Source organism: Macaca fascicularis, chromosome 6 (assembly GCF_037993035.2).
Source record: "Macaca fascicularis isolate 582-1 chromosome 6, T2T-MFA8v1.1".
In the NCBI taxonomy this organism is placed as follows: Eukaryota; Metazoa; Chordata; class Mammalia; order Primates; family Cercopithecidae; genus Macaca; species Macaca fascicularis.
In genome coordinates this window covers 66740327-66758992 of record NC_088380.1, presented here as the reverse complement: position 1 = coordinate 66758992, position 18666 = coordinate 66740327, and the positions used below count along the sequence as shown (strand labels likewise).

The 18666-nt window shown below is 42.5% G+C and overlaps 1 long non-coding RNA gene across 1 annotated transcript in view; it reads left to right on the top strand.

Annotated features, from left to right (window-relative positions):
* Positions 1–4726, top strand: part of LOC141407002 (uncharacterized) — a 56137-nt gene extending 51411 nt beyond the window's left edge. Inside the window, exon 2 of the long non-coding RNA XR_012413690.1 lies at positions 712–4726. This is a non-coding gene — a long non-coding RNA (uncharacterized lncRNA). The remainder of the gene's footprint in view (positions 1–711) is intronic.
* Positions 4727–18666: the final 13940 nt, after the last annotated feature.

The window sequence follows — 18666 nt, the reverse complement described above, 5'->3', positions numbered from 1 at the left end:
GCAATATTGAGAGCCCCAGAAAAGGAAAGGGCCTCAAGTGTCTACTGCTCTGCCTGCAGTTCAGCTGGTTAAATTCCTAGATTTAGAGTGCTATCCTGCCATGTTTCTGCAGAGTATCCTAGAGGCCACTGACTACACAGTTGTGAGGGACCTGTTCATCAGCCCTGTGACCTGGGGTGAACTGTGACACCTGGGTGAGGCTTGGTTTCCTTGCCTGGAAAATAGAGATGACAACTCCTACCTATTTCACACAGTTGTGAGGCTACAAAGCAAAAGTGCTTTGAAAATTGTAATGCATATTAATGTGAACGATTAGATGCCACTTTCTATTCCCTCACGTCTTAGCTGACCATAACTGATGTTAAGTTTCTGACTCTATTTGCATGGTACCAAATATGTATGGTACACCGCAAAGTCTAGTTGAATTTCCACAAGGCTGAATTATGGATTAGGCACAGTGAGGAAAGGTGGTACTATTAGTTCTATTCTTAAGGACCAGCTTGTCCATGGCCCAGTGCTTACAGTTTGTGGATCCATTAAGCCATGCTGTTATACAGAAATAGTATTAGCTTTGATTTATGTCGCACTTGGAATTTTTCAAAACACTTCCACATGCTATTATCCCAGTCCCATTTAGTGTCTATCTCTAGGTGTCTGTTTCTCCCAGATCAGTCTTTTGGGATAACAGCTTTTCTTCTTGCTGTTTTCCAGCACGTTGTCCCTGGAAGAGGCAAAAGCCCAGGGCTTCAAGATGCCAGGGCTTCAAGGAACCAAGGCATGACCTCAAGAGATTTGCCGGAGGTGGCCTCAGTGGCAGCAGTCATTGAAAAGAGGAAGACAGCTGCCCAGCCAGTCTGACGGACCATACACAGACAGCCCTGTTCCCAGGGAGACAAGTGTCTCTCCACAACCCGTGGCCACCACGGCGGCTTCAGGAAAGGCTCCCACATTCCCAGAGCCTCTGCTGCAGCTCACTGACAAATCAGCCCCTCAATAATCTTATTGTATGTTTTCAAAATAATTCTCAGTAATGCCCCAAGAATGTCTGAACTTCTGTGTGAACTCGCTAGTTTGCATATTTTTCAGCTTATTAGCGGGAACTCCGATAGACAAGGCCCATGACCTTGCTTTTCCACGGACCTCTTGGCCGGGGTGCAAGGGCAGCCTCTCCTGCTGGTGAACTTGCAGTGCCCTTCTGTCTTGTTCTGATTCTCTCTCACACTGGTCCCAGCCTCTTTCTTGCCTTGCCCTCTTCATAGCCAACATTAAGAAATAAATCACTTGGCTTTGAAGATAGGTTACTCATTAGAAAAGTCCACAAGATTCAGGTTCTGAATTTTCATGAAGCAAGATTCTGGAAAAAGGAGAGAGCAGAGATAGTGTTGCCTTTGATGACCTGTTTACCCCAAACCCAGCGCCGCTGGGAAGGGAACACTCAGCTTCTGATTTCAGGATGACTGCACGCGACCGCAGTTCTAATACAGCTTGTCATTCCTAAATCCCTGAGACATCACAGGCCCAGCCAGATGTGATGTGGCCTGGCCTAATCCTTCAGTGCAATACAAGGGAGAGTGGAAGTTAAACTTTAATTAAAAACAAGATCTGATACTGCAAAATTACTGTTTTAAAACTGCTTTGAATGGGCTTATTTGGAAGTGTATTCAAGTGTATGGATATGCAGATTCAGGAGACACTGTTTTCTTGTTCCCTTAGATGCAGCTAATTATATAGAATCATAAAGAAGACAAATATCAGACTTCATAGCTATAGGATAAGCTTCTTTTCAATACCTCCATCCAGGCTTTCGCTATACATATTGTGATATATTTTGATTGCATATGCCAATTCTTCTCTGTGGATTTCCAGTTACATGTAAAATAACCTCAGAGTTAGGGTCCTGCAACAAAGACAAGGGGCTACACTGGTAAATACATTTTAAAATAGTTCCCAATTTTTTGCTTAAGTCATCCAGTCACTTCTATATTCTTTTTTTTCCCCAAGAAACCTTCTCTGATTACTATCGAAGTTGAGTCTTTTCTCCAAAACTCCTATTAGATCTATGTAAGATTTTATAAACTCTCTTGGTTTCCCTTTTATACTTTTCTGTTGCTTCTCTGTTCAACCTTATGAATAATTTTTACCAGTTTTTTAATTTTTTTTTTTTTTTTTGAGACGGAGTCTCCCTCTGTTGCCCAGGCTGGAGTGCAGTGGCCGGATCCAGGCTCACTGCAAGCTCCGCCTCCCGGGCTCCTGCCATTCTCCTGCCTCAGCCTCCCAAGTAGCTGGGACTACAGGCGCCGCCACCACGCCTGGCTAGTTTTTTTGTATTTTTAGTAGAGACGGGGTTTCACCATGTCAGCCAGGATGGTCTCGATCTCCTGACCTCGTGATTCGCCCATCTCAGCCTCCCAAAGTGCTGGGATTACAGGCTTGAGCCACCGCACTAGGCTTTTTTTTTTTTTTTTTTTTTTTGAGACAGGATCTCACTCCATTGCCCAGGCTAGAGTGCAGTGACCCGATCTCTGCTCACTGCAAGCTGTGCCTCCAGGTTTTATGTCATTCTCCTGCCTCAGCCTCCCAAGTAGCTGGGACTACAGGCGCCCGCCACCAGCCACCATGCCTGGCTAATTTTTTATGTTTTTAGTAGAGGATTTACTGTGTTAACGAGGATGGTCTTGATCTCCTGACCTCGTGATCTGCCCACCTTGGCCTCCCAAAGTGCTGGGATTACAGGCGTGAGCCACCGCTCCCGGCCTAGTTTTTTAATTTTTTTAAGAGACAAGGTCTCACTCTGTTGTCCAGGCTAGAGTTCAGCAGCGCAGTCATATCTCACTACAGCCTTGAACTCCTGGGCTCAACCAATCCTCCTGCCTCAACCTTCTAAGTAGCTGGGACCACAGGCGTGCATCACCATGTCCCACTAATTTTTTTTTAAAAAAGTATTTTGTAGAGACCAGGTCACTCTTTGTTACCCAGGCTGGTCTCGAACTTCTGGCTTCAAGCAATCCCCACACCTCAATTTCCCAAAGTACTGGACTTACAGACATGAGCCACTTCGCCTGACTCCTTCTCCTTCTCCTTCTTCTTATTCTTTTTGACTGTGCCTAATCTGTTTAACCAGTCTATTAGAATTTTTATTTCAATTACAACTTTTTTATTTTTATAAATTCTATTTGTTTTGAAATTTGTAAGATGATTATTTTTAGTCCTTTCTCCTTATATAATTTTAATCCCCTCTATTATTCCTTTTTCCAATTAAACTCACATATTTCATTCGGGACATAGGCATGGGCAAAGGTTTCATGATGAAAACATCAAAGCAATTGCAACAAAAGCAAAAATTGACAAATATGATTTAATTAAACTAAAGAGCTGCTGCACAGCAAAAGAAACCATCATCAGAGTGAACAGACACAACCTATAGAACGGGAGAAAATGTTTGCAATCTATCCATCTGACAAAGGTCTAATATCCAGAATCTACAAGGAACTTAAATTTACAAGAAAAAGAAAACTACCCCATTAAAAAGTGGGCAAAAAACATGAACAGACACTTCACAAAAGAAGACATTTATGCATCCAACAAACATGAAAAAAACCTCAACATCACTGATCATTAGAGAAACTCAAATCAAAACAACAATGAGATACTATCTCACACGAGTCAGAATGGCAAGTATTAAAAAGTCAAGAGGCCAGCTGCAGTGGCTGATGCCTGTAATCTCAACACTTTGGGAGGCTGAGATGAGCAGATCACTTGAGGTCAGGAGTTCAAGACCAGCCTGGCCAACATGGTGAAACCCTGTGTCTACTAAAAATACAAAAATTAGCTGGGCACAGTGGCGCATGCCTGTTGTCCTAGCTACTCGGTAAGCTGAGGCAGGAGAATCGCTTGAATTCAGAAGACAGAGGTTGCAGTGAGTTGAGATTGTGCCACTACACTCCAACCTGGGCAACACAGCAAAACGCTGTCTCGATAAATAAATAAATAAATAAATAAATAAATAAATAAATATAAAAAGGAAAGGAACAACAGATGCTGGCAAGGCTATGGAGAAATGGGAACGCTTTCTATACTGTTGTTGCAAATATACATTAGTTCAGCCATTGTGGAAGACAGTGTGGTGATTCCTCAAAGACCTAGAACCAGAAATACCATTTGACCCAGCAATTCCATTACTGGGTATATACCCAAAGGAATAGAAATCATTCTATTAAAAGGTATATGCATGCGTGTGTTTACTGCAGCACTATTCACAATACCAGACATGGAACCAACATAAATGCCTATCAATAATGGACTGGATAAAGGAAATGTGGTACGTATACACCATAGAATACTATGCAACCATAAAAAGGAATGCGATCATGTTCTTTGCAAGGACATGGATGAAGCTGGAAGCCATTATCCTCAGCAAACTAACACAGGAACAAAAAACCAAACACCGCGTGTTCTCACTTATAAGTGGGAGCTGAACAATGAGAACACATGGACACAGGGAGAGGAACAACACACACTGCGGCCTATCAGAGGGTGCTGGGAGAGGGAGAGCATCAGGATAAATAGCTAATGCATGTGGGGCTTAATACATAGGTGATGGGTTGATAGGTGTAGCAAACCACGATGGCACATGTTTACCTATGTAACAAGTCTGCACATCTTGCACATGTATCCTGGAACTTAAAAAATAAAATAAAATAACATGATTATGAAAAAAACTCACATATTTTATGTGTCATGGTAATTATAATATCTAATGTCATTGTTGGTTTGATCCTTCTATTTGGTTTCTTGGCTATCCTCCATGGTGTCTTAATTGCTTGTGTGTCTTATGAGTTTTGAAGGTCAGACCACAACCTTTGGTGCTCAATTGTGGGAATTTTTTGAGGCCTGATTTGAAGGTGGATTCCTCCAGAGAAGATTGTGTTTGTTTCTGCCATATACCTGAAAGCAACTAAAACTTGAAATCAGCTTAAAATAAGCATTTCAGAGGTTTTTTTGGTCCTCACAGATAATATACATTTTGGACCTCAAGTTCCTGTGCAGGTTTGCTTGTGGTTATACATTTTCAGGGAAGATTTTTTTTCCTTTTCACTCAGCACAATGGTGAAGACAAGGAAGTTTCCTTGCTGTCTCTATCTGTGGAGTGGACTTACCTCTTGTTCACCTTCACACTGAAAGTGCTTCCTTTTGGGGACCTAGATTTACATGGGGATCTCGTATTAGACTTCACCTTGGTTGGGCCCTGGGGTTGTTCTCCTGTCCCTTTCACCCCATGCCAACATCAAAACCTAAGATCATTGTCAGCAAGGATCTTACAGATGCCTCCATGGAAAAGGCTACATTCAGGTAAGCACTCCCACCTTTCAGGATTCCTGCTTTCATTTTATTTGCCTCTGATATTTTTTACTCTTCTATTAGCTCAATGGTGCATTCAAAAAAAATTTATGTTTGTTTTTATTTTTATTTATTTATTTTTTTGAGACAGAGTCTCACTCTGTAGCCCAGGCTGGAGTGCAATGGTGTGATCTCGTCTCACTGCAAGCTCTGCCTCCCAGGTTCACGCCATTCTCCTGCCTCAGCCTCTTGAGTAGCTGGGACTACAGGCGTCTGCCACCATGCCTGGCTAATTTTTCTTGTATTTTTTAGTAGAGACGGGGTTTCACCGTGTTAGCCAGGATGGTCTCAATCTCCTGAGCTCGTGATCTGCCTGCCTCGGCCTCCCAAAGTGCTGGTATTTCAGGCTTGAGCCACTGCACTCGGCCTTTTTTTTTTTTTTTTTTTTTTTTGAGACAGGATCTCACTCCATTGCCCAGGCTTGAGTGCAGTGGCCCTATCTTGGCTCACTGCAACATCTGCTTCCCGGATTCAAGCGATTCTCCAGCCTCAGCCTCCTGAGAAGCTGAGATTACAGGCACCCTCCACCATGCCTGGCTAATTTTTGTAATTTTAGTAGAGATGAAGTTTCACCATGTTGACCATGCTAGTCTTGAACTCCTGACCTCAAGTGATCCACCCGCCTCGGCCTCTCGAAGTGCTGGGATTGCAAGCATGAGCCACCACACCTGGCCAAAAATAATTTTGAATTCTGACATTTTATTTAGCATTTTTAGTTGTTTCCAGTGGAGGGCTGTTCAGAGTATCTATTGCCATACTGAAGTGAACAGGAGTCCTATTATGTTACTTGTTGTTTGAATTGTTTCATATTTTAAAAAATAACAATTCTAAGAAGTACTCTTGGAAGAAAATAAACAAACAAACAAAGAACATTAAGTTAGGACAGTGAGATTATTGGTAAGCAATTCTTGCCCCCATTTTTCTGTACTATACATGGAAAAAATTTAATGTTGGTAATCAAAAGTGTCTTTAGGATCACATTTAAAATAATAGCTTATTTCCATAAACTGAAGTGTCAAGTAATTCTTAACTTATTTCAACTAAGTAAATCTAGAAAGGAAGTATAGATTGAAAAAGACTCCAAAGTGGGTAACATTGAGTATTATAAATGCAGTAAAACCACTACTCAAGTGTAGTAAAAGCACTACCCAACTTGAAAATATATAAAATAATCTTATGTAGAACCTGCTCTGGAAGAGCTGGATACCTATTTTCCTCTTAAAAAAACCAATAAATGATGTTTCCAATAAAAACATCTCAGGAAGATTAAACTTTAATATTTGCTCATTAAATTACATGATTCTTTAACGTCTCTTTTTGAATCTCTTAAAATATATAAAACTGACTTTTGAGGATTTTGTAAGTAAATATTTCAAGTTCACATCACATTGAGTATGGCATCTCAGTCTCCTGAATATTTGTGGATGAGCAAACGTGATGGTACCCCACCCTACCAACAGCTCCCAGTGAAAACCACACAGTGAGTGTTTTATGGTCCTTGTTCATACCACTCCTGACCTCATTATTTCACATTCACTAGTAGATGATCAAACTTTCAAATGCCAATCTGGTAGGCAAAAAAATGATTATCTCATTGTGGTTCTTTATCACCTTACCCTTTTAAACAGCAGCGTAATATTTTATTGCATGAGAGTAAAATAATGTTTTTGGTTCTGTTTGTTTTTGTTTGTTTGTTTGGTTTTTGGGACAGAGTCTCATTCTGTCTCCCAGGCTGGAGTGCAGTGGCATGATCTCGGCTCACTGCAACCTCCGCCTCCTGGGTTCAAGTGATTCTCCTGCCTCAGCCTCCTGAGTAGTTGGGATTACAGGTGTGTGCCATCACACTGGTCTAATTTTTGTATTTTTAGTGGAGACCAGGTTTTACCATGTTGGCCAGGCTGGTCTCGAACTCTTGACCTCAAGTGATCTGCCTACCTTGGCCTCCCAAAGTGCTGGGGTTGCAAGCATAAGCCACTGCTCCTGGCCTAAAATAATATTTTTATTTAAAAGATCTCTCTATTGATTATGTTTAGGTTCCTTCCAATATTTTGTTATTGTAAACAATGCTGCAATGAACTTTTTGGTACGTTTATCTTTTCACAATTAGATTCCATATTTTGCTATGTGTTGCCAGACTGCCTTAAGGAAAGTCTACTGTGCACTTCTCTGTGATGCTACAAGGTCTACGTTTGGGACAGGCGCAAGTTCTTACATTAAAGTTCTAAAAAGCAAACATCTAAATTGCTAGATCACATTTCTAAAATGATTTTTGTTTATATGTTATATTTTTACATTGTATTACTTATAAATTAAAGTCCTACTGTCTACTCTTATCTATAGATGTACCTCGTTTTAGAAAAAAAAACGTGTAAATACAAGAGCCCAAACTTACAAAACAAATAAGCTAGGGAGTAACTATTTGCATTACAAAGTTATTATTTGCTTTACAAAATGGAACCAATTTAAATTGAAAGCACCTTGAGAATTATCTGAAATATGACAAGATTTGCAAAATTCAATTTACACATAACTTTTCCAGAATATATCGAGCACACAAAGTGAGGTATATCTAGTTGAACATGACTTTATGGATCTGAAGAGGTCGATTTAATCTGCTGCTGCTTTTTTGAGAGGCAAATTGTGCTCCGTGTAAGGAATCCGTGAAGAATTAACACAACTGTAGTTATGTGAATTTTTTTCTCAAAAACTCTTGTTTTTAAAATTATTATTATTAAAGCCTGTGCTTCAAAAGCAGAAAGAATATCCATTTCTGTGCCCTTGCTTTTCAGGCTTCCCACTGCATGCCAGCCAACAGGGTGGCATATGGCACATAACATGCATAGTCAACCTCCCACCAGCATATTTGCAGAACCAACAGTACATATTGAACTAAACCACACCTCCTGTAAAAGACTTGTAATCATCCTTCATTCTTTGGTGTAGGAGAATGGTGGTAGGTGGGGGGTGGAGGAGGGAGATCTGACTGTGGGCAGGATAGTTGAAGGGAATAGAAATCTAGCATTACAGAGTGGGGGGGTGGCCTTCTTATTCATTGGCTCTCATTCCCTCACCAGACACACGGAATGGCAATGCTGTAGGGCTTAGAAAAATTGGAGCAACTCTGAGGCAGTGGGCGGCTGAGAATGTATTAATGACAGCCTGCCTAGGCCTTTGAGCGGCAGATAAAGCACACAGATACACACTGCCCACAGTGAAGCAGCCCCAGTCCCGGTTACCAGAGAATTTCTCAGTCTTTTGTCCCAGTCACTCATCTTTTTAAAGCTTGATTCCAAAATATGCAATGTGCCATTTTAAAATACTTTTGCTTTTAGAAGTGTCCAACATAGAAGCTTGAAGGAGGAGTTTGGCATTTTTCCATCACATTCGGGAATCCCCGCCTGCACTCTAACCATAATTAGTGTGGTGCCTTCAGAATGCAGGCCTAGGAGGAAGAAGGCAGGGAGTAGGCTAGGTCCCCCTGGCACTTCCCTTTTTCCTTTCTTCACTCGCCTCCTCTCCCCAATCAGACAGAGACCTGCAGGCAGCTACCTGGGGTCCACTGGACACTCCTAGGGGGCCAAAGGAGGGACTGCACCCAGGATCTTGTTTGGCACTTTCAGAGTTTATGGTCTCTGAACTCGAAAAGAACTGATCCATTATATTTTATGAGGTCAGTGGGAAATTAAAGTAATTAAATGAGAAAAAGACTGGACTAGGCATCAGAAGACCTGGGTGTGCTTGCAGCTGTGCCACTACTTAGCCAAGTGACCTTGGGTGAGAAACTTAATCTCTAGACCAAGGTCTTCTCAGCTGAAAAATGAGGGTAGAACTAAGTGACCCAGGGAGTAAAACTGAGCCAAGTGATGGATTTTGTGTACATGCGGGTGGCTGTCCATGTGCAGCTGTGTATGTGTCTGTGTGTCTATGTGTGGAGTATGAAAAGATAAACCCAAGGAAAAATGGATAAAAGCACCCATGATATAAAGACCCAGAAGTGAAAGTGAGCAGCTGGAATGATCAGAAGATCTAAGGAGAGAAAGTTCTTTGCCATTGGCACTGTGGGACAAGTGACCCCAAAATGGAGTGGTGTAAACCAAAAACCAATTGGTTAATTTTTTAAAAAGATGATTTTGCGGGTCATGAACTCAAGAAGGGCTTGGCTGCTCCCTTGCCACATGTGGTTTTTCATGAAGCTGTTGTCAGATATTGACGAGACTGCAATCACCTGATGGCTCACACGGGCTGCGTGCCCGAGATGCCCATCCACATGGCTGGCAGGGGATGCCGGCTGTTCTGGAGGCCCAGTGGGGCTGTGACCAGAAGGGCTTCCCAATGTCGCTTTCTCGATGGAGCTGGGCTTCTTTCATGCTGACTGGCTTCCCCCAGAGTAAGCGGCCAAAGACAGCAAAGCAGAAGCAGCGTGGCCTTTTCTAGCCCAGCACTGGAAGTCACCATCCTTCACTGTCACCAGCCCATCCTGATTCAGCTGAGGAGACGGGGACCCTTCTTCTTCAGAGGATGTGAAGGCATGCTGGGGCCGCAGGCACCTTCCAAAAACACTCTGATTTTCTCAGTATCTTTGAAATAAGTGTCTTGATAATTTATATGATTTAATCAGCTTTCAGAGACAAGAGGCCTTCTGAATAATCGGTTTGCTGAGTCCTTTAAATGTACTTTAAAAATCACTGCATCTTTCAAGTAAATTATATGGCTCCAAATCTGAGATAACTTTAACCTCCGCAGTTGTTTGATGTGAATAATGTTAGCTACACAACTCCTTGGTGCTGGGAAAAGGTAAAGAACTGTGTAAAAAATCAGGTAACTGGACTATTATTTCTAGGCTGATTAGGATGCTTCGGAAATAGGCCTCTGCTCTGGCAAATCTGACAGCGCGTTGTGAACGTGGCGCGATAACACCACACAATACTGGGAAACAGACACCAACTCAACAGGAGTGCCTCAGAGCAAGCTATTCAGCGCAGGTAAAACGCCTGCTACCTGGGCCGGAAGTGTTCTGATGCTGGTGGCTGATGGCAAACATACTTCATGCGCTCTTCCTTGGGTCTAGTTTCAATGATGATTTCTTCCCATCTTGTGCAGCCACCATCAGGCTGATTTTAGCTCCTAGGGCTTGAGCAGTTTCTAAAGGTTGTTATCACTCCCCTTCAGTGGAGCATATCTTCAAACCCCTTCCTGGATAATTACCATGGCCCAGTGATTGAGGAATCACCAGAGTGATTTTAAACACACACACACACACACTTACTTCTCCAGTGTTTCTTTGTGTTTGTTTTCTATGTGCATTTTCAAAGCCCAGCGGTTCATGAGAGACAGTAGAAGGACAAAATAAGAAGACATATGGTAGTGCTTAAATTATTCCCCAAAAGGAAAGTGCCCAATATGAAATTATTCAGTTTTTCTCTACTAGTCTGGGGTGGGGAGAAAGCATTTCAACCAAGAAAATAATAGGGTACCCACAATGCCCAGAGGAGAACTGAATTATATTATCAACTTCCAAATACAGTCAGCAATATTTCACCAGAAAAGCTGCTTTGCAAAAATTAAACCTCTAATGTTTACACTGGGAAATACCTCCAGTCCTTCTTTACCCTCTCCCCAATGTTCCCCAGCCCCTGCACACACACACACACACACACACACACACACACACACACACACACAATCGCTTAGACTTTTTAGCTCCTCTTTGTTTAGTTCACCTCTGTTTTCCTAATATGTACGCAGGTTATTCTGTAGTGAAGTGCCCAAAATGCCTGTGAAGGAAAAGCTACACAAAGTAGAATTTTGTCTCTTAGTTTTCAAAATGTTCTAAGAACCTAGAGATTCATCTGACATAAGATTGTGAAAAGTGGCAGCCAAAAGAAATCAGTCAATTTGACAATTTCTTTTTTTTAAATTGGTGTCTGATATTTATTTATTTATTATACTTTAAGTTCTAGGGTACATGTGCACAACGTGCAGGTTTTTTACATATGTATACATGTGCCATGTTGGTGTGCTGCACCCATTAACTTGTCATTTACGTTAGGTATTTCTCCTAATGCTATCCCTCCCCTCTCCCTCCACCCACAACAGGCCCCAGTGTGTGATGTTCCCCTTCCTGTGTCCAAGTGTTCTCATTGTTCAATTCCCACCTATGAGCAAGAACATGCAGTGTTTGGTTTTCTGTCCTTGCAATAGTTTGCTCAGAATGATGGTTTCCAGCTTCATCCGTGTCCCTACAAAGGAGATGAACTCATCCTTTTTTATGGCTGCGTAGTATTCCATGGTGTATATGTGCCACATTTTCTTAATTCAGTCTATCATTGATGGACATTTGGGTTGGTTCCAAGTCTTTGCTATTGTGAATAGTGCCGCAATAAACATACGTGTGCATGTGTCTTTATAGCAGCATGACTTATAATCCTTTGGGTATATACCCAGTAATGGGATGGCTGGGGCAAATGTATTTCTAGTTCTAGATCCTTGAGGAATCGCCACACTGTCTTCCACAATGGTTGAACTAGTTTACAGTCCCACCAACAGTGTAAAAGTGTTCCTATTTCTCCACATCCTCTCCAGCACCTGTTGTTTCCTGACTTTTTAATGATTGCCATTCTAACTGGTGTGAGATGGTATCTCATTGTGGTTTTGATTTGCATTTCTCTGATGACCTGTGATCATGAGCATTTTTTCATGTGTCTGTTGGCTGCATAAGAAATGACAATTTCTTGAGATCCCTTTTCACTCAAATTGATAACTACAGGAGGGAGACAGGGTTAGGCTCCAGCTTCCTGTTGTTTTTAGTCAGTTTGTGCAACTTCGATCCATTTGACCCAGGCACAGGCTTATTATATAAAGGTTTTATGAAAAGAGATAAACTTTGAGAAATATTTTTTAACTTTAATTTTAAAAATGGCACAATGAGTCATGCCTGTAATCCCAGCACTTTCGGAGGCTGAGGTAGGAGGATTGCTTGAGGCCAGGAATTTGAGATCAGCCTGGGCTATATAGAGAGACCCTGTCTCTACAAAAAATAAAAAATTTAGCCAAGCACGGTGGTACATGACTGTAGTCCTAGCTGTTTGGGAGGCTAAGGTGGGAGGATCGCTTGAGCCAGGAGTTTGAGGCTGCAGTGAGCTATGGATTGAGCCACTGCACTAGAACCTAGGCGACAGAACTTGTCTTTAAGAAATAAAAATAAAACTAGGTGACGTAATACACCTGATGTATTAACATGTGGAAATATCAACACAATATACAAATGTGTATGTTGAGAAGTCTGTCCCCATCTGCTCTGGCCCGGCCCCTTCCCCACCCTCTCTCCCTGAAGGTCAGCACATCATTAGCTTCTCGTGTATCATCCCAGGATTCATGCCGATACAAGCAAACACAAGCATATCCATATTTTCCTCCCTTTCCCACTGTTTTTGAGAAAGAATTTAGGAGAAAAGGAACTTGCTTTTTTTGTCCTAGTGGTGGGCATCCATGCATAGAGAAGACATGATGGGATATCAGCAGCTTGGAAGAATAGAAATGATTTCTGTTATTTAGATTCCCAGAATCATTTATTTGACTTTGGTTCTTTGATTAAACCTATTCCTCGGGCCCTTAACTCTTTAAACTTCCAAAATCTAAAAGTTTTAGATAATTCATAGAGCTCATCTTTTTTGCTAAACAACAAAAACATGTGTATGCTGACTTTAAGAAAAGAACACAAAACACAGTGGCAAGTGCGGTACAGTGTACCCTTAGCAAGAGCTGCCCTCACCCTGGGTCTCTGCGTTAGCACGTTGGGGTGCTGGCCATGGCCTGAGGCATGGACATTTATTCCACCCAGAAACTTTTCTTTATCTTATATGCACCTAGACATAGAGACAAAGAAAGCCTTAGAAATACCTTATTTTTCTGACGCTTAAGAGTCTCAAATAGAGTAATTTTGTAGATTTCAGAGACAGCAGGAATGTGTATGTAGCCAGATAATTGATGCTGGGCATTGTGTAGGACTGGGCCAGATCTCCAAAACAATTAAACACTTTTAAACTCATATTTTGGAAATGAATAGGCAGCAAAGACAATAACCTGTCTTTTGAACAATTTGAAACACAATAATGATGAAATGTGTTGTCATGTTTTGTGTAGTGTTATATATATGCCAGATGAATAAAAGATAAACTAAATTGTGAATGACATATAGAATAAATCATCACATAGATGAGTATTATAACAATTGCTTTACATTGTAGATATTTCCTAGAGTTATATAACGAGTGAGTTTGTGGAAATGAAATGAAATTTTATTAAAAATTTAATGAAATCCTTAAGGTGATTTATTTATTTTAATACTTTATTTTAACTAGCTTTTTTGTTGAAAAAGAAACACATGTGCATTGTAAGATATTTAAACAGTACAGAACGTGTACAGTAAAAACAATCTTTCACTACATCCCAGGCAGTCAGGCCTGTTCCTCAGAGGTAACTAACACAACACTTCACTATGTTTCCCACAGAAATATTCTGCACATCTCAACATGTCAATATCTCTATCTTAAAAACACAGACAAGGGCAAGTAGTAAACTCGTTCTTTGCTTGGCCTTAGTCCATGTTAGCAGCTGCATACCTCTCACACCTCTCCCAAAGCCACAGAATATTCCCACAGAACATTGGAAGGACAGGCATCTAGTAATTTAGCAGCCAGGTCCCTACCGTGGGATGACTCTTCTATGAAATGAAGACAAATCATTTGGAGAGCAAAATACCATTGCCTTCTAATCATCTCTGTCGCCCAGGATGCAGTGCAATGGTATGATCTTGGCTCACTGCAGCCACGACCTCCCAGGCTCAAGCAATCCTTCCACCTCAGTCACCTGAGCAGCTGGGATTACAGGCTCATGCCACCATGCCCTGCTAATTTTTGTAGAGATGGGGTTTCACTATGTTCCCCAGACTGGTCTCGAACTCCTGGGCTCAAGCAATCCACTTGCCTCGTCCTCCCAAAGTGCTGGGATTACTGGCATGAGCCTCCACGCCAGGCCTAATCATCTCTTTTGATGAAGAGATTTTGTCCTACAGCAAGCAGTATCCAGCTCTCCTTTAGCCACTGTGGCTTCCAGGACTCCCAGCTCTATCCCCTGGACTCAGGGAGGTCACCATGCTCTGCATTGCAGCCCAGAAACTCCTCAGACAGTGAGCTGGGGCTATCCTATGGTCCACCTCATTTGTTCCCCTTGCAGAGATCACCACACTGGGCTCTTGATGTCCCTGGTCTAAAAACCATTCTTTCACACATTTTGTCCAGTTTTTCAGTTGTGTCAGGCAGGAGGATAAATCCAGTCCCTGTAACTTCATCTCAGCCAGAAGCAGAAGTGTTTTTTAAACACAAAAGTGTTTCCTAAACTTGGATGTGTACAATCATCTGAGAAACTCATTAAAAACAAAGATTCCTGGGCTCCCACCCAGAAATTCCGATTTGGCGGGGCTGCCTGGGAATCTGTATTTGTAACCAGAGCCCCAAGCAGTGTTGAAGCAGCCCTGCCATTACCAGGCCTGCTGTTTGAGAACCACTGGCTCGAAGGATGATAATGTTTATTTGTCAGCTATCCTCAAGTGATACCACCATATGGGCACTTTGTTATTCAGATGAACAAAATAAAAATAAACGGTGAGGTGAATTTATTGCCCAACTTAAATTATCAAGTGTTTAGAAACACGCTAGCACCTCTGATGAGTGTCTAAAGAGGCCTGAGTTCAGTTCTAAGGGACAGCTTTACTCAGCAGGTGACACTGCAGATGCCATGTGCTTGAAGGCAAGTTGGAGATCAAGTTGCAAGGGACACATTTGCTTGTCTGCACAGAGAGGGCACACATCCCAGCAGCTTCAGCTTAGTTAAACTCATTTTGGAAAATATTTTTGGCTCATGTGGTTTTATGCTTTTAGAGTTCCATTTTAAGCACTGGGTCCATCCAAACCCACGGAAGCTGAGCTGAAGCATCCAAGGAAGATGCTGAGTTTCACACAGATCTCTGCTGAGTCTGGAAAAATCTCTCAGATTTGTCCAAACTGCTTTGTTGAGAAATCAAAACAAAAATCACTAATCCCAATGGGGCTTGTAGGGTCCGTGATTTTTGTCCAAAACGACGGCAAAAGTAGTGGTCAGTCATGTGACTCACAAGCCTAAAGGTTTCATTATAAAACCTTAAAAAAAACGACAAGCTTAGTCTTAAAATACACTCCCAAGAGACAAACCAGAAAAAAAAATCATCTTAGTTTTGGCCTGGAAGCATAGACTAAGGAAACATGTCCAAACCAAATGTTTTCAGGGCTCACTACATTTTAAATCCAAAGCTAAATTTTATTCCATTGGGGTGACACTGTTTATTAACACTGTCTGTGGCAATTAGATTGTCTAGAAAAGTTCAGGAGAGCTGGAGGCCCTCTCTTGTTTATGCTATGAGCAGATCCGGCCTGCTGTCCAATAAAATGAGTACCAACAACACAAATTGTGAGATTTTGTTTTACCACATCTTCCTTCCCCTAAGATATGCAGACAACACATTATGAAATGAATTATCCTTTCTATTCTTTAACATAAAAGTTTACTCATTAATGTCAGATCCTTTTATAGCAATGACTCCTACATTCTAGGATACAAATAACCTGGAGAATTTGTGACACCTGCATATTCTTGTTGTTTATCACTATTTAACAAACCACCTTAAAATTTAGGGGCTTAAAACAACCACCATTTAATTGCATTTCAGGATTTTGCAGGTCAAGCATTCTGGCAGGGCTCAGCTGAGTGATTCTTCTGTTCCATGTGATTGACTGGGGTCACCCACTGGTATTCAGCTGGTGGGTGGTCTTGTCTGGAGAGTCCAAGATAGTTTCACCTACATGACTGGAAAATTGGAGGGTGATTGTAAAGCTAGCTCAGTCATGTTTTCCTCTGTCTCCACATGGTCTTAGTGTCTCATCACATTGCTCTCGTGGCCCAGGGCTCCCAGAGACCTATGCTAGCTCTGGAATTGGCACTGCCTCATTCCATTGATCAGAGCAGCCATAGGCATTTCAGAGGCAGAGAAATAGATCCCACCTCTAGATGGGGAAAATGTCAAAGAATTTGTAACCATCTTTCATCCACCACAACACAAATGCCAGAGCTCTCTTCTCACAAATTCTGGTTTGCAAGGGGTGTGGTGGGGTCCAAGATCTGCATTTTAGAAGAAATTCAATGAGATTCCGGTACAACAGGTCCTTATAGCACACTTAGAAAAATACCACATTATAAAGTGTAATGGAAAATGTTCTTATAATCAATCTATTCATCAATCAATTAATGAACATGGATTAGTCATGACACATGTCCCAAATCACGTTAGGTGCTGTGGAGTGTAAAGAAAGGACTGCTGCCTTCACTGCATTCGTGCTTCACTGGAGCCAGGTGCAGGGCAGCAGAGTCTGAATGCCAAAACCATCTCTTGGGAGAGGGTCGGGTGGGAGCAAAGGAGTAGTACAGAGTGGGCTCCTGCAGCCCAGGGGACTGAGGCAAGCACCTTGGAGCTGAGCCATAGAAATAAGGTCAAAAAGTGTGCCGGAATGAGTAGGTGGACAGAATGAATTATGGGGGAAAAGGGAACTGGGTTCTTTGAAGATCCCAGGCAGAAGTGGGGCTGGGGGCAGGGGAAGGGAGCAGGAGGCACGATGACTTCCAAGCTCATTTTTCAAAGTGTAATGTTTTCTCCCAGGCTTTTGACAGGATTATCTCCTCCAGTATCTTAGTCAGCTCAGGCTGCTGTAACAAAATACCATACACTGGATGGCTTAAGCATTGATTTTCTTACAGTTCTAGAAGCTGTAAAGTCCAAGATCAAAGTACCAGCAGGGTTGGTGCCTGTTGAGGAAACTTCTCCTTGGTTTGCAAATGGCCTCCTCCTTACAGTGTCCTCACATGGCCTTTCCTTGGTGCATGGGGCACACACATACTCACACTCACATATGCACACACTCACATACACACTCACACTCACATATGCACACACATACACACACACTCACACACACATTCACACACACACATACACTCACACATACTCACACTCACATATACACACACACATACACACACTCACACACACATACTCTCTCATATACACTCACACACACATGCCCACACACTCACAACCATGTACACACACTCATACACTGTCACATGTACACCCACACAAACATATAAACAGTCACACACTCTCACACACCCCTACACACACACTCACACATGAGGAGAGAGACTCTTCCTCTTATGAGGCCTCCACTCCCATCATTAGGATCCCACACTCATCTAATTCTAATCACCTCCCAAAGGCCCCATCTTCCAACACCATCACTTGGGGGGTTAGGACTTTAACATATTGATTCGTGGGGAGGAACACACACATTTAGTCCATAATGTCTAGTCTCTTATTCGTCTGCAATCCTGGCTTTCTGTTGCCCTGCTGGCCCATGTTGTTCATGTCCAGACACACCGTGCAGCTCAGCTCCAGAATGGGAACAGCAACTCGTTCCAGCAACAATGCGCACTTTCAGGGCAGCCTGTCTCCCTTCCTCTTAAACTAGGCTTCTGACTCATCCTGCTTCTGCCCAGAACTAAATGGTGTCTGGACCCCACTCCCAAAGCAGGCTGTATGTGAGAGGGAGGGAGGAGAGGAGAGAGGGTGGCTCCTTGGGGAGACACAGGTTAGGAGAATCTTAGAAGCTGGGTAAAGCTATAAAGGATATTATGATGGAGTCTGTGAGCAAATTGCTTAAACAATGCTGAGAAAGATCATCTGAAATCTAGAAGATTAACAGGGTTACAGACACCAGTGGAATGAACTCTGGTTGCTGACCAGAAGAACAGGGTGGGGAGCGAGTGCTGGAAGAGAAAGAGGGTCCAGGAGGCCATCCGTAAACAGGGGCATGTATAGCACGCTCAGCCAGCTGGGCCTGGCTGCTCCAAGATGTCTAATTGGGGTGGACAGATACACTCCATCCACGGAAAACAACCCTTTCCTGTCCAGATCAGAGGTTGCTGTCAGTGCTAAGCCTATAAGTTCTGAAGCCCAGAGTCAAGACTGAAAGCCCGGGCCAGCAGCATTCAGGGATGGCGTCAGTAATCAAGCAGGAGCCTAGGCACAAACAAGCGGAAGTCCAGGGCTAAGCCATGAGCCAGGAATCAGCCTGGCGAGGAGCCAGGGGGCAGGTTGAGAGCAGCCACGGCCCCCACCAGCAG